Genomic DNA, 14,712 nt, shown 5'->3' with positions numbered 1-14,712 from the left:
TTTTTCTCCAAAATCTGGGCCTTTGTGTCTCATTTACCAACTCTTTCTCCCTTTTCTGATTTTCTAGTATTGGCTCTGGGACAAAGACTGATAAAGGAAAGTAAGTTGTGGTCCCCAAAAACCTATGCCATTGCCGACTACCTGTAAACACCAGAAACAATTAGGCACTGGTATGTACACAAGTGGCAAAGTCCATCAGTGCACAACGGGCAAAGTTGACTGCAATGTTTTTTGGGTGCATCATATGCTGCCATACAATTGTAATTGTATTTGTACAGCACTACATACCCCTGAGGAGGCATTGAAGGGCTTTACCCTGGGTAGCATGCAGACCTGAGCCCAGCGTTATTGCTTATTGCTTATTGTTGGATATTGGGATTAGCCTTGTGGTATTAAGAAACCATTCCATGCATTCACATCATTTTCTTCGTGGTAGATTAAAGTACTAGAAGTCAAGTGTTGCCATTAGGAAGTAAAGGAGCATATGTGAGTACATGCAGATATTTGGTCGGGTTCATAGAAGAACTGGAGATTAGACTGTTTTAGGGGTATCACGTTTTAAAAAGGAGAGGATGTGATCTTTAAAAAGAGTTGTGGGCAATTTTAAGAAATACATTAATAAAAATTATTGCAAACATGCATGTGACTAGAGAAGATTGTGAAAGGACTTGCAGAGTATGGAAAGGGAGGGTAGAGACATTTGAAAGGAAAAGGGATGTGACTATCAGATATTTTAAATAAAGATCAGTTTATCAGGCAGGATTAGACACAAGCTTATCTGCATGTGAAAACAGTGCTACAAAGTAATTGAAAAGAGGTTCTGCAAATGCTGGAGAGAATATCGATTGATGTTAAGCCTCAAGTCTGCTCATAGTATTAATTGTAAAGCACAGTGGGAGTAATTTAGTGGTTTGACAGGGCACAAAGGAAAGGAAAATGACAGCTTCCCCAGACAGTGAAAGTGAATTACATGCATTCCTCTAGATGGAGATCCAGACACTGAGGTAGGGGAGCTCTCTTTATAATTTCCATGAAGTCTTTCTGGGCAAGAGGCTGCTGAATGGACTTCCAGGAGCACTGCCCTTTGTTAAGAGTGAAGGTGGGACTGCAGATTCAGTTCTGCAATGTGAAGAGTACACCTTAGAGGAGGTCCAGCCTTTTGTCTTCCTTGATCCCACATTCATTTGGGTTGATGACAGGGGAATAACTGAAACCTCAATGTAATATCCAGTTTGTTTGGCACATGGAATTCTGTGCTTGTTGTTCATTCCATGAAGAATGCATGTTTTGAATGTGGCAGTTGGTGCAGGACCCGCCTGCCTCCAACAGCTCGCCATTTGGTTTCCTAATTAACCTTGGAATTTCACTCGCCTTTGGCTCCTATCGTGGTGACACACAACGTTACTTGTGGTGATAAGGTGAGCAAGATGTCCACAAAAGTCCACGGGGAAGATACAAAGGCCCATATTTATGAAAAACGATGCGTCAAAAATTTTAATTTGAGCTGCCGTCATTCCAATGTGGCCATCCATGTGCCATATAGAAAAAATGATGAGTGATGGGGCTCAGGCATGGTTAGCTTAAAGAAAAAGATGCTAACCATTGCAACATGCTGTAAAAAAAAATGACGCTAATGCTGCAAAAGTGGAGACAGACCATTTTGCGGCATGTATTTTTGACACAAAATGGGTTAGTGCCATATTTAACTGCATTAGCGCAAGAAATCACCCAAGTACCAGCCAGGAGGGTCTAGCAAAGTCCAAGGAGAAGGAGAAGAGGAAATGGAAGTGTTGCTTTAGTGAAGAGGAGCAAGACTTCCTAGTCAGAGAGGTGACCAAGCACCAACACCAGCTTTTCGTCACCTTGAAATTGCCAGTCAGTAGGAGAGATTCCATATGGCAAACAATAGTAGAAAAAGTCAACAGCGTGGCAGAGATGAGGATGACTGTCCCCGATTGCAAGAAGTGCTGGCATGATTGCAAGTGCAGGACTAAGGAGATAACTGCCTGGGAACTGAAAGACAGCACTGCAGACTGGAGGTGGAAGTCCTGCACCACAAGATGATGTGGAAGAGCTGGAGGAGACGGTCATAGCAGTCATTCCAGAGAAGCTAGCTACTGGAATCGCAAGACAGGACAGTGTGCACTAACAAGAACAAACACAAATACAGGGTAATTTGTGCAGGGGAATATCTGGAGTCTCACAAATGGCAAAAAGGGGAGGCACATGGGACACATTCAAAGCATGCTAAAGGGTTGCATCAGGACATATAGGCCCTGAATCAAAATGCCCCATCACCACTCAAGCCACACTTGTACTGACACTCTGGTGGCGAAATGCACTCTGACATATACACAACGTGGACATAAGCCACTCACTATGGCTATACTCCATCATGTAAATATGCAGCACATTGCCTGGAAGTGACATCAAATTAGTGTGTCTGTGGATGTGCCATGACAACACCCATTGCAGATTGTCGTAGCCCCTGATCCAACACAACTTGTACATCAGAAACTAGGACTGAAGTCAATAACACCCCAGGGGTAGTGTCAGGATGGCATAACAGGGCAAAATGCTTCCCTTCCTCCTTGTGTCATTGACCTTCTCATGTGTGCTGCATCTTGCAGCACACAGTGAAATACTACCTTAGCAAAAATAGCTTGTACATGTGCAGGAAGGGACACCTCCCTGCACATAAACAATTTATTGCCTCAATGCAGGCACTCCTTCATCATGCTGCAACAATGCCTGCGTTGGTGCAGGGAGAACAAACCAGTACAGGTGCAGGGGTAATTGCAAAGGTGTACCTTATTCCAATAAACATGCCACATACCTGCGTTTCTAAACTGATGCAGCGTCATGCAAGACATATTGCTGCTGCACTGAGCTGTGCCACTTGAGCAAAAATCAGGCCTAAAGTGTGCATCCTGTCAAACGCAAACCGCACAGGGGGAACCCACAACAACTGTCACACAACTTCATGCTCCATTTGGGAATGGTAGAAACTTAAACACATACAACACATAGGACATGTCTGAGAACATCATGTGTGCAGCTGTACAACTATCTGCAATCACACCATCTGTCAAGGTAGAGTGTGTTATGTGAATGATTGGTCTACTGCTTCATAATGCGTGAAAACTGGCACAAGTGGCATCAATGTTGCACTACCGGCACAGTGTCACTAGCCTGTAATGCAACTGTATCATCATTCAAATAATAGCCCATGTGGAACCAAGCTTCAAAGTCACAAAATACATGCATTGATCCACAGTCAACATCCTTACACCAACACATGCCTGTTGCCAATATGTTGTGTGCAAGGAAATGTTCTGAATTCAGGGAGAGACACTCTAATGGGGCAGATAATCTATAATGGGTGCACTGTCCCTTCAAAATAGCAACAATGTGGGCCCGGCTACAGGCAGATGAGAAAGTAACAAAAGCATTGTATACTACCTGTGCTATGCTGCACTAGTCCCATCATTCATGGTGACAATGCCTCATAGCATTGAATGAGTGACAGCACACATTACACTACTGTGGCAATGTTCACCATGGTGATTAGGAGGCTAATTACATGCCACCATGGTGTCAGTCTCAGGGACAAGGGTTCTGCAAGGAAATAGGTGGTTTGGGATCAAAGCACAAAGGGCCAGAATAATCAGAAATGATAGTGTGCCACGCTTCTCCAAATTTGGCAGTGTTGCGCACCATCATTTTCAAAACTCACTGATGCCCAGTATTTACTAGAATACAGGGCACCCCTGTGTCACTCCCTGTGCCAGCGCTAAATTAGCTGACGTGGGCCAACACAGCAACCTTTGCACCATAGTCCCTAACCCCTGGACTCTGATTGTACAACAAATGGCTAAGGTTCTCTCATGGAATCTGTGAACTGGACATTGTACAGCATTTGAAAAAACACTTGCACCTGTAAGTACAGCACCATGGCCATATGTAACATTTAAACATTTACTGTGATTCATCAACTCATCAAAATAATTGCATTGTGTGAATCTATATCAATGAGTATTTACATGAGTGCATTACTATCAGACACAAATCCACACACTTGGATCCTAACATTAAAAAGATGAATGATGGTGTTGTGGGCTACAACCCACTTGCAGAGTATTCAATACATGTAATGAACAGAAATCCATGGTTATCGACATACGGTGTATGGCTCAGAACCAGGTCAATGGTAATTTACCCTGATAGGAGTACCAGCTACTTCACATTTTTTCAATTTTCTCTTAATGTACTTTAATAACTTATGGTGTTTTGCACTCTCCTTCTCCAAACGTTCCAATCTGGCCATCATGGTGGTTATGTCCTGTCTCATGTCTGTTTCAAAGTTTGATTTAATGGCTGCAGCAGGTGGCTGTACTGGTGTTTGCCTTGAAACAGGTGCAGCTGATGTAGAGGGGGATGGACCCGCAGAAGTCCCCTGGACCCCTGATCTTTTCCCCAGTGTAGCCTGCTTGGTTTGTAGCTGCTGCAGAGGTCCCCCATGTGGGAAAGCACGCAATGCCCCTGTGGCCTTTTCCTTCTGGAATCTCCTCTCCATCCTCTGTTTTCCGGCATCCACCACCAATATGTGCCTGTACCCGCATGCCCAATTGTGGAATGCATGTTGTTCTGCTGGTATCAGATTGGCAGCTTAAAAATTAGGAGAATAAAGCTTTAAATAGAGCATTGGGAGGAGGTAGAACAGACATGCAATGCACACAGCATCCGCAGACGCCACATGCAGTCCATCACACATTCCACAATAATGACAGACTCCAAATCTATGACTATTTCCTACCAGCCATCTACGGTATCATGTACATGTCACTGGGATAACAACTATCCATTTATGACCATCAGGGCCCAGAGGTGAGTGGACTACTGTGTCCTTGCTCAACATTTGTGTTAACAAACTAGTGAGGAATACGTGGCCCAACCAGTCAAGATTTCCTGTGCCATTGTCAACATGGGATGTTTTGTATACAATCCACCACTTTGACACCCTTGCCCAGGCATCATGGGTGCAAAGTGGGGCTCATCTGATAGCGGGGCTGGAAACTTCCCAACGGCTATTCTAAGGTTTGGTAAAGCTTCATTCATGTGTCCTGGTTGAAGACCTGGTCTGAGAATAAGTTACAAGGGGGCACACCATTTCTCATGATGTGCCCACATGTACAAATAATGCAAAGTCCCCATAAAGTATGGGCTAAGCCTGAACAGCACATCAAAGTTGTCTTCAGATTTAGTAACTATTTACCCCTACCCTGTGCTATGTTGTGCAAAATGTATAATGCAGCACACATGGTGGCTGTATGTTTGCCCTTAGGGCCATAGAAAGATTGGCACTGCACTGGGTGCCGCTACAGTATTCATATCTATTGAGCAACATGGGCGCATGCATGTCAGACATCACCTAACTACCAGGTACACACTCAGCATTCACAATGTAGGCACATGTGATGTGACCAAGATCACTCACAAATATCATGATGGCTAAACGATGTTGTTAAATCTTCTGAAATCTAGCTTGCGGCAATCCATAGGTATTTCCCACAACCATCTGGAGCTGAGTTGTATACTATAAGTGTACTCTACTGACTGTTGCCCAGCACAATAAGGCTCATTGCACAACTGCAGCCTCAATTTATATCTGAAGGGTACTGAGGCACCAGTGGTACAATTGTCTCCTACATAAGCCCCCTAGAGACATCCATACATTTCCTTCATCTGAACCGTTTCATGAGTAACTGTAAGCCATGTGTGGCACACAGTGCTATCAAATGTGTTGTGAGTAAGTTGTTAGCAAAAGGCATGCCAATCACATAAACAGAAGCTCTGACACCTATCATGTTTGACATTAATGTGGCCATGCTTCCATTTCCTAACACCCCCGTTTCATAGCAGCATGTGTTGCCACTTGTGCAACAATCAAGCCATTTCCAATGCTCAACATTGCATCAGACAAGATGTCACACACATTGGACTGCCCCACACAAAACACAAGGTGACACTAACTGGCAGCATTGGGGTCTTCAAATCTGGACACCTCTCCACTGGTGTCGGGTGGAGGCCCACCTGCAGTACATTAAAGGAAAACATAGCTTTGTGATATTTTGACATTTTTGTGCATGGACGACAGTTTTACAATCAACTTGTTAAGCTGAGTGAGCAAATACACCTACTGGTAGATCAGACCAACTGCCAAACATATATAATCTGTCAGTCAGACATAGGGTCAGATAATGGAGACCCTAGCACCTACAAATCTTCACTTTCCCTGACCCTCCTGTGGTGCATTTAACTGCACAATATGTACATGGAATTGTCATGGATTTGCACCTCCATCACCATATGGGGCTGTATTCTGCATCTGAGGGGCAGTCAATGGTTATTGCAGTGGCTATCTCATTGTGACACCCATAGCTTTTGACCCTGCCCTAGATGTAGAAGACATCTAACTCATTGTCACTATAAAAAGTCAGACAACTGCCCAGGGGTTGTGTGAGTGTTGTAACGTGTTGAAGAATGCTTTGATTCATCCTTGTTTCTTGTTTCTTATATGTGTGTGCCCTTACAAAGCACACACATTTGATCTAGTATGCCATGGCAGTTTATTATGTTTATTTAGTTGTTTCTACCTCCACATTAACTGATAGAAATTATGGATGTCTTGTCAATACTGTGTGACCAGCCATTTTTGCCATGGTATACCATTAATTTTCCAGAAAGGAATACCAACATGCGCATAGACATTTGCCTCAACACAGACAGCTCAGCTCAGTGGGCCCAGGATGCCTGTGTTGATGCACATTTCTGAGTAATGTGATAGTGCTGGTGCAGATGCAGGCCTGCCCATACTGTCTGTAAGACATGGCAGGCCTGTGGTACAAATTCAGCGCATGTGTGTCAGGTAATAGACAGAGTTTGGGGTTTATGTGATACACAATGTACAGGAAGTGGAAAGTGCTAGTAGTCTGGACCCAGTGCTTAGACAAGCTCCCTTAAATGGCGTTGGCCAATGACACAAAAGGGCAGATTTAAGGAAAGTGGTGCTGCACCAAGTGCATCACTATAGTCCTTATGGCCCTTAGTGCACCCCTTTCCCCCGCCATGTGTGTGCCTTATGAAACAAACGTGCAGCAGGGAGCAACTGAGTCAATTTATATGGATGCAAATCTTTACTCAGGAGGAGTAGCAACAAAAAGATTAGCATGCCTTCTGCTGAGTACATGGGGCCCATCATATACAATGATAAGCCCCCTATAACACCTGCTCTGAGCATCTGTTCAAAGTGCAGGAAATATAGCAATAGGAAATGTATCATATCTCCCACACACACGTACTTTAGCCCCCCACACAGGTGTAGGGCTCCTCTCCCATACATGATGCCTGTCACAGCCTCATGCTGTGCTGGTCTGAACTGAGTGGCTCTATGCATGCATCACACCACTTTGTCATGATTGTGCAGGGAAGATAGTAGTTCAGCCATGGCTCTGCTTCATTAATCAATGGCAGCCTTAAAATAGAGCTGGTGCTCTTAATACAGGCATATTACAGCATATGCAAATCCTTTGACAAAACATGCTGCACTCAATCTTATCTCCACCTGTTGTGCACATGCAAATAATGGTGTTGCTATGCAAATGGGATTCTAGCCAACTGCTCCACCAATCTGAATCTCCAGGTGATCCAGTAGATCCTGCTCCCTTGAGATCAGGTCAGCCTAACAGTGCTCAAGCTGCTGATCATTGCGTCTGGCTCCGAAAATTCTTGTTAGGTGGTGGAGTACCTTCCCCAACCGTAGCTTCCTGCCTCTGTGGGGTAGCCCTGGATAACAGGGACACCATCTTTGACATACTCCCTTTCCCAGACATCAAGCAGTGTTTGTATACTGCAAATGTAACTGCACCGAAAAAATTAAAGATAATATACCCCACCTACCCCAAAAACACAAAAAAACTATCATACCCCAGACAAAAACCCCACCATACAGTGACAGATACAGTACAAGTACACTACAAAAGTCTGATTAAAATACAAATATGACACAAGAGCAACAGGACACAGCACAAAACCACTCCAAAAACTCCAATCCACGAACAACACCAGCTCAACACACTCTCACACAGTCACAGACAATAAGACTGTGAAGTGAAAGTGAAGTCACTCTACCATGTATGCAGGTAGGATGTCCAGTTTCATCACTTCCTGGTCCTGTGCTTCAAGTTTTCACTTATGCATCATTTTTTGACGCATGACAGTCATGCATCGATGTTTTCCCATTGTTCCTGACAAGGCCTGTGTACTTGCCATTGACGCTTAGGGGCCAGGCGTTATTTTTTCTACAAAGAAAAGTATAACGTTTAGACATTTGTATCTAATGCAGTCATGCGTGGTATTTTTTCCCATGGAGGCTGACAAGGCCTGTGGCCGTGCGATTGATGTACAGGAGCCAGGGGTCATTTTTTTGGGCTTGTGGAGTATGGAATTTAGCGGTTTCGTTAAAAAAATTTGACGCATGATGAGAATGCGTGGAAATTATTTAGAAAGGCCTACAGTACACCCAGGTTCACATACCATGTCACATTGGCTATACATTTACGTTTGTTGAAGTGTGTGATGCATGTGATGACTGATACTGTCAATCAAAGAAATTTGTAGAGTGCGCTACTCACCCGTGAGGGTCTCAAGGCGCTGGGGGTACTGGGGGGAGGGGCCAGGGAGGGTCACTGGTCGAACAGCCAAGTCTTGAGGTTCTTTCTGAAGACCAGTAGGTCTTTGGTTTTGCGAAGGTTGGTGGGGAGGGAGTTCCAGGTTTTGGGGGCGAGGTAGGAGAAAGACCTGCCTCCTGTGGTGGTGTGCTGGATGCGGGGTACTGTGGCTAGGGCGAGGTCGGCTGATCGGAGGTTGCGTGTGGGAGTGTGGAAGTTTACTCTTTCATTGAGGTAGGTTGGGCCGGTGTTGTGGAGGGATTTGTGTGCGTGGATGAGGATCTTGAATGTGATTCTCTTGTCTATGGGGAGCCAGTGTAGGGATTTGAGGTGTGGTGAGATTCGTTCGTGGCGGGGGAGGCCAAGGACCAAGGACGAGGAGCGCGGCTGTGTTCTGGATTCTTTGGAGTTTGCGTTTGAGTTTGAGTGTGGTGCCGGCGTAGAGGGCGTTGCCGTAGTCCAGTCTGCTGCTGATGAGTGCGTGGGTGACTGTCTTTCTGGTTTCTGGGGGGATCCATTTGAAGGATTTTTTTAGGGTGCGGAGTGTGTGGGAGCAGGAGGAGGTTAGAGCATTGATTTGCTGTGTCATGGAGAGGGAGGGGTTGAGGATGATGCCGAGGTTGCGTGCATGGGTTGCAGGAGTGGGTGCGGGGCCTAGGACGGTGGGCCACCAGGAGTTGTCCCATGTGGTTTTGTTGGGGCCGAAGATGATGACTTCGGTTTTGTGGTCATCCAGTTGGCGGTGTCTAGGAGTGCAGCGTGTTGGTTGGTTTTGGCGGTGATGGGGTTGCGGGTGAGGGAGAGGATGAGTCGGGTGTCATCTGCATATGAGAGGATGGTGATTCCGTGTGCTCGGAGAATGTTGGCTAGGGGGATCATGTAGATGTTGAAGAGTGTGGGGCTGAGGGAGGACCCTTGGGGGACTTCCCAGGTGATCTTGGTAGTTTTGGAGTGGAAGGGCGGAAGGTGGACTCTCTGGGTTTGGTCGGTGAGGAAGCAGGTGAGCCAGTCTAAGGCTTTGTGGCGGATTCCTATGTTGTGGAGGCGTGTGCGGAGTGTGTGGTGGCAGACGGTGTCAAAAGCTGCAGAGAGGTCTAGGAGGATGAGTGCGACGGTCTCACCTTTGTCGACTTTGGTCCTGATGTCATCAGTGCATGCAATGAGGGCGGTTTCTGTGCTGTGGTTCTTGCGGAACCCAGATTGTGAGGGGTTCAGGGTGTTGTTTGCTTCGAGGAAGTGGGATAGGCGAGTGTTGACTAATTTCTCTGCAACCTTGGCAGGGAAAGGAAGGAGGGAGATGGGGCGGTAGTTGGAGAGGATCTCCAGATGGGCTTGTTTTTTTTTAGGAGAGCGGTAATTTCCGCATGCTTCCAGAGGTCTGGGTAGGTGGCGGAGTCGAAAAAGGAGTTGATTATGTTGTAGAGTATGTGGGCGATGGTAGGGCTAGCTTTGATGTAGATGCGTGTGGACAGGGGTCGGATGGGGAACCGGAGTGGATGGAGTTCATGTTTTTTTCGGTTTCTTCGTGCGTGCTAGGGGTCCATGGGGGTCTTGAGTGGGGATTGAGTTGGGTGAGAGAGGGGTATGTGTGGTGGGTGTGTGTGATATGAAGCTGTTGTGGATGTCCAGGATTTTGTGGAGGAAGTGGTTGGAAAGGGTTTCACATAGGGGCTGTGTGTGTGGGAGGTCTACTGTGTGCATATGTGCATGTGTAGCTAGACTGTGTCCATATACATGTAGCACATGTGTACTATGAGTGTACATATGTGTTCTAATGCGTATTTGTGGTTGTACCGCATTGTTATGTCTGATATACAAATATACTCATACCAACAACACAATTGATATGATGGGCTATGTTCAATTCATGGTAAAGGATGTGACAGCCATGACAAATAGTGCTCAGAGGATGCAGTGGACTACGGCTGAGTTGAAATCACATTACCCCAGGCAATATGTATGCATGTGTGTCCAATCTGTGGTGTGTTGTTGGTTTAGCCTTTATGATGCTCTGCTACACGTGTGACATGTAGCCCCCCCATGCATCTTATTTGCAGGAGATGGTGTACACACATGTGTCAATGAAGGTTGGTAAAGGCTGTGTATGTGTAAAGATATGTAGTGTCATTTCAGTAACATGTGACCACAGTGGTGTGTTTATGGGTAGGAAACCTCACATAACTAACTTCCTGCATGGACACATGTTGGACTTTGACAAATGCCTGTGTAGTCATATCGAAACACATGTGAAAGTCATTTTTTTCTGTCATTGATCTTGTGATACATGTGCACTTACATATGTGATAAGTTGCCTTTTGTTCAGACTCTAATACACATTACCAGGCATGTGCCATTTAAGTGGTACATGTGTGCAGATATATCTGGAGATATCTGGCATTTGTGTGCATGCCACCAACTAGGTACTCACAATTGACCACATCATGTTTGTTATGACTGTCACATGCAATGGCATACCAGTGTGTAGCAATGTTGCAGTCTGGCAAAGATGGCAGCCTACTCTTCATCACTACTGCAGGAGTTTGTGTGCCAAAACAGAGCCATGGTTGCATGTGAAGGTGCAGGTTTACAGAGCTCCAGACTACTCAGTCCACTGTGCACATGCTTCAAGCCTCTGACAATGTCAATAGTCAATGTAGCCTGAGAAGTGGTGTTAGGGTGTTTTGGGTGGGGATCTAGCCTCTTTTGCATTGACATTCAGCAGATCAATGCACAGTCCCCTGCAAACAGACACATGCACAATTGTGATCAAACGGACTGGGATATAATTATTTCTTCTGGGGTACTTGATGTCAGCATTCCCCTATCATGTACTAAGAACTGGCTACTTGCACGTGTAGGACATGTCTCTTCATTTGGCATGGTCTGACAGACATGATTTTATGTCCTTAGTAATTGCCATGGGCAGCTTGGTTACGGGTTGTATCTTTGTTGTGACTTCTATTTTGGGAACGTGCCAGGGGACAGATGCTGTCATCTGTCACTGCCTCCTGTCATGTTCGTATGCAATGAGCAACTAACAGGTTATAGTAGTGACAAACATGAGTGGGTTATATACTGACCTACCATACTTTCTGTACGTATGTTGAGTGATCACATATAGACATCAATGTGTTGCACAGCCTGTATTGGTCTGTGAGTGTTCCTTCTCCATTTTTTTACTGCATTACTTGATAGGAATATTTTGTGTCCAACATTGCTGCAAATCTTTAGGCTGCTTACACTTTGTACACATCTTCTACAGCAACATTATCTGGTCATACACAAACAGAATGTAATGTGTAACTTGTGTAAATTGTAGATGTGCACATATTTTACCACTGCCTACATGATAGTTACCATCCCATTGCCTAACGTTGCCAGATTTAATGAGTACCACACACATATCACATTACATCTGCCACAGCACTCGTCTCCAAGTGGCCTCCCATGTTGTATTTTCAAGTATCTCTGGGTATCTCTCAGCTGTCCATCCACATCCTTTGTTGAACATGGGTATGCATTTATTCCTGCATTCCACAACCTATGTCATTCTTTCCATGACTGTACGATGTTAATGTGTGAAATCATCTCAGTGCTGCTTCTTTCATTAGCCACATGCAACATATCTGTCTACTTCTACTCCCACTCATTTTTTAATGGGCCTGTGATGTTTGGATATTGCTGGACATACTTGCACATCCCATACCTGATTAGCATGTTGACGATCTAAACTAATGGGGATTTCTTTCACTGTTGGTACCTTGCTCCTCATCTGGCTTGATATTGGTGAAGCCAGATGTTTGAACCCCCTGACTGATGTGGGCCTGTGCCTATGTGTGAATTTCTTTACATTGACATGGCCTATGCCATTCACATTGCAGAGCTATACATTATTAGGTGTAATCTGTGTGGTATTTGTATTTAGGTGTCAACCAGTGGACACCTGTAGTGGTTTGTGCCCAGCTTCCGTATACAAAGGGGCATAGCTCTACCTGTCCTCATGTGGTGTGCCAGTCAGGTTGTGGCTGTTTTATGTACATGTGGGTGTAAATGTGTGTGTGATATGCAATACTTGCCATGTAATGTGGCATTTGGCATACACGTTGTTGCCTGTACATCTGTTTTCCCCTGCCTATGTGTGTTTAGTGTAGTGTATGTCTTGTTTGTCCTACATGGTAGGTGTGTTGTCTGTGTACTGATTGGTATGGTGGCTTACTAGAGTAGGCCATTGCCATATTGCCCATTCTGGAACTGCTCATTGAATGTGGAATGCCAGAATATATAGGCACCATTTACGCTGCCGGGGCATTTGGCAAAGATGTTTGAGAAGAGCCCACGGTGGTCCACAATAGCATCCACATTTATGGAATGGGTGTGCTTGCAGTTACTGTATAGGTGTTCCGTTGCTGCAGGTGACAGCAGTTGGACATGCGTGCAGTCCATTGAAACCAGCACAAGCGGGAACCCAGCAATTAGATAGAAACCTTATTTAGTCTCCTGCTGCAGTTGCTTTGCTGGGTGTTTGGTAAACAAACGTGGTGGGTTTTGAGGTGTAAGATTGCATCCAGAACCTTAGGAAGGAAGACTGAGAAGAATGGCTGAGAGATACAAGCCACTTGTGTCCCATTGTCAGAAAAGATCCTGATGCCAGCATATGGAGGAAAATGAGCAGTTTGGTCATAGGTGGTATGTTTGTTGGAGTTATCACCCTTGCAGTGAGGTATGGCGCAATGTGGTGCCGCCGGCGTACAATTGACTCCCGGTGGGAAGCGCGTTTGGCGGCAGGAGGAGGAGGCGGCGTCCTGATTGAGGGTAGGAGCCCTTTAAACTTGTGTTCGCGCTCCCGCTACCGCGGGAAGCGCATTTGGTGGCAGAAGGAGGAAGCGGCGGAAGCGCGTTTGGCTGCAGGAGGAGAAGGTGGCGTCGTGATTGAGGGCAGGAGCCCTTTAAACTTGTGTTTGCGCTCCCGCACCACGGGACGCGTGCGGGTGGTGCACGGGTGAAGCCCGGGCCAAGGGCGGGCCCGTCCTGCGCCCTTCAGCGCCTGACAGAGGCTGGCTGGGCCACTCCCCTGACATCCTTCTTTTGCCACCTACTGATATCGGTACCTACATATAGGGTTGGGATGTGTTTTTTCTTTTTCAGGCTGAATCCCCTGTGGCTTCCATGACTTGGCGTGATACAGGGCTGTAAGGAGACGTTTAAGGACTCAGACTTGCAGCTGTGTCGGCTCTGTGGACAGGGGCAGGAGCCCTTTTAAACATATTTTTACCACTCCCACCCTACGGAGGGCGCTCGTAACCGGTCCCGGCTCTGTGGATAGGGCAGAAGCCCTAAATAACTCTTTTGTACCCCCGCCTTGTGCCCGCCAGAGCCAGGAGGAGGCTGGGCACACCCTGTTGATATCTGATTTAGAAATCACATATACTCTGCCTGTGACTAGCTAAGAGTGCCTAACATAGTTAACCCCTTATATATAATGGGGAAAAGAAAGCAAAACCAAATAGGGAACGGTATTAACACAAATACCCAGAGAAGTCCTAACAAAAGGAGTATGGAATGTCGGCACCCCATACAGGAAGAAATCCCTCAGTCTAAGGCACCTATGATTAATCAAATGGAGCATTTGGATAGAAATCATAGATGCCAGTCCCTGACTAGAAATAGACCTGTGAAATAGGTATTACAACTACCGCCAGATGCTACTCCATATGCAATCATTCTCAAAAATGTTCCCAAACTGGGATCAAACATCATTGAGACCTGGCCAGATTTACGCAATAAAGTAGTACACTGGATGTCAAGGAATATATGTACACCAGATATACTATTTTGTGAAATCTTATATGTAAGGAGAGTTGACTGGGTGGGAAATCTGGAGGAAGAAGAGGGAGATTGTATCGTGGTCAACTTTCGTAATCCTCGTTTTGTGGGCTAACTACTAGCAGACTTGGATATAAGACATCGAAATTGTAAAAACTTG

Source organism: Pleurodeles waltl, chromosome 2_2 (assembly GCF_031143425.1).
Source record: "Pleurodeles waltl isolate 20211129_DDA chromosome 2_2, aPleWal1.hap1.20221129, whole genome shotgun sequence".
Classification (NCBI taxonomy): domain Eukaryota; kingdom Metazoa; phylum Chordata; class Amphibia; order Caudata; family Salamandridae; genus Pleurodeles; species Pleurodeles waltl.
Note: the sequence above shows the minus strand (reverse complement) of the source record.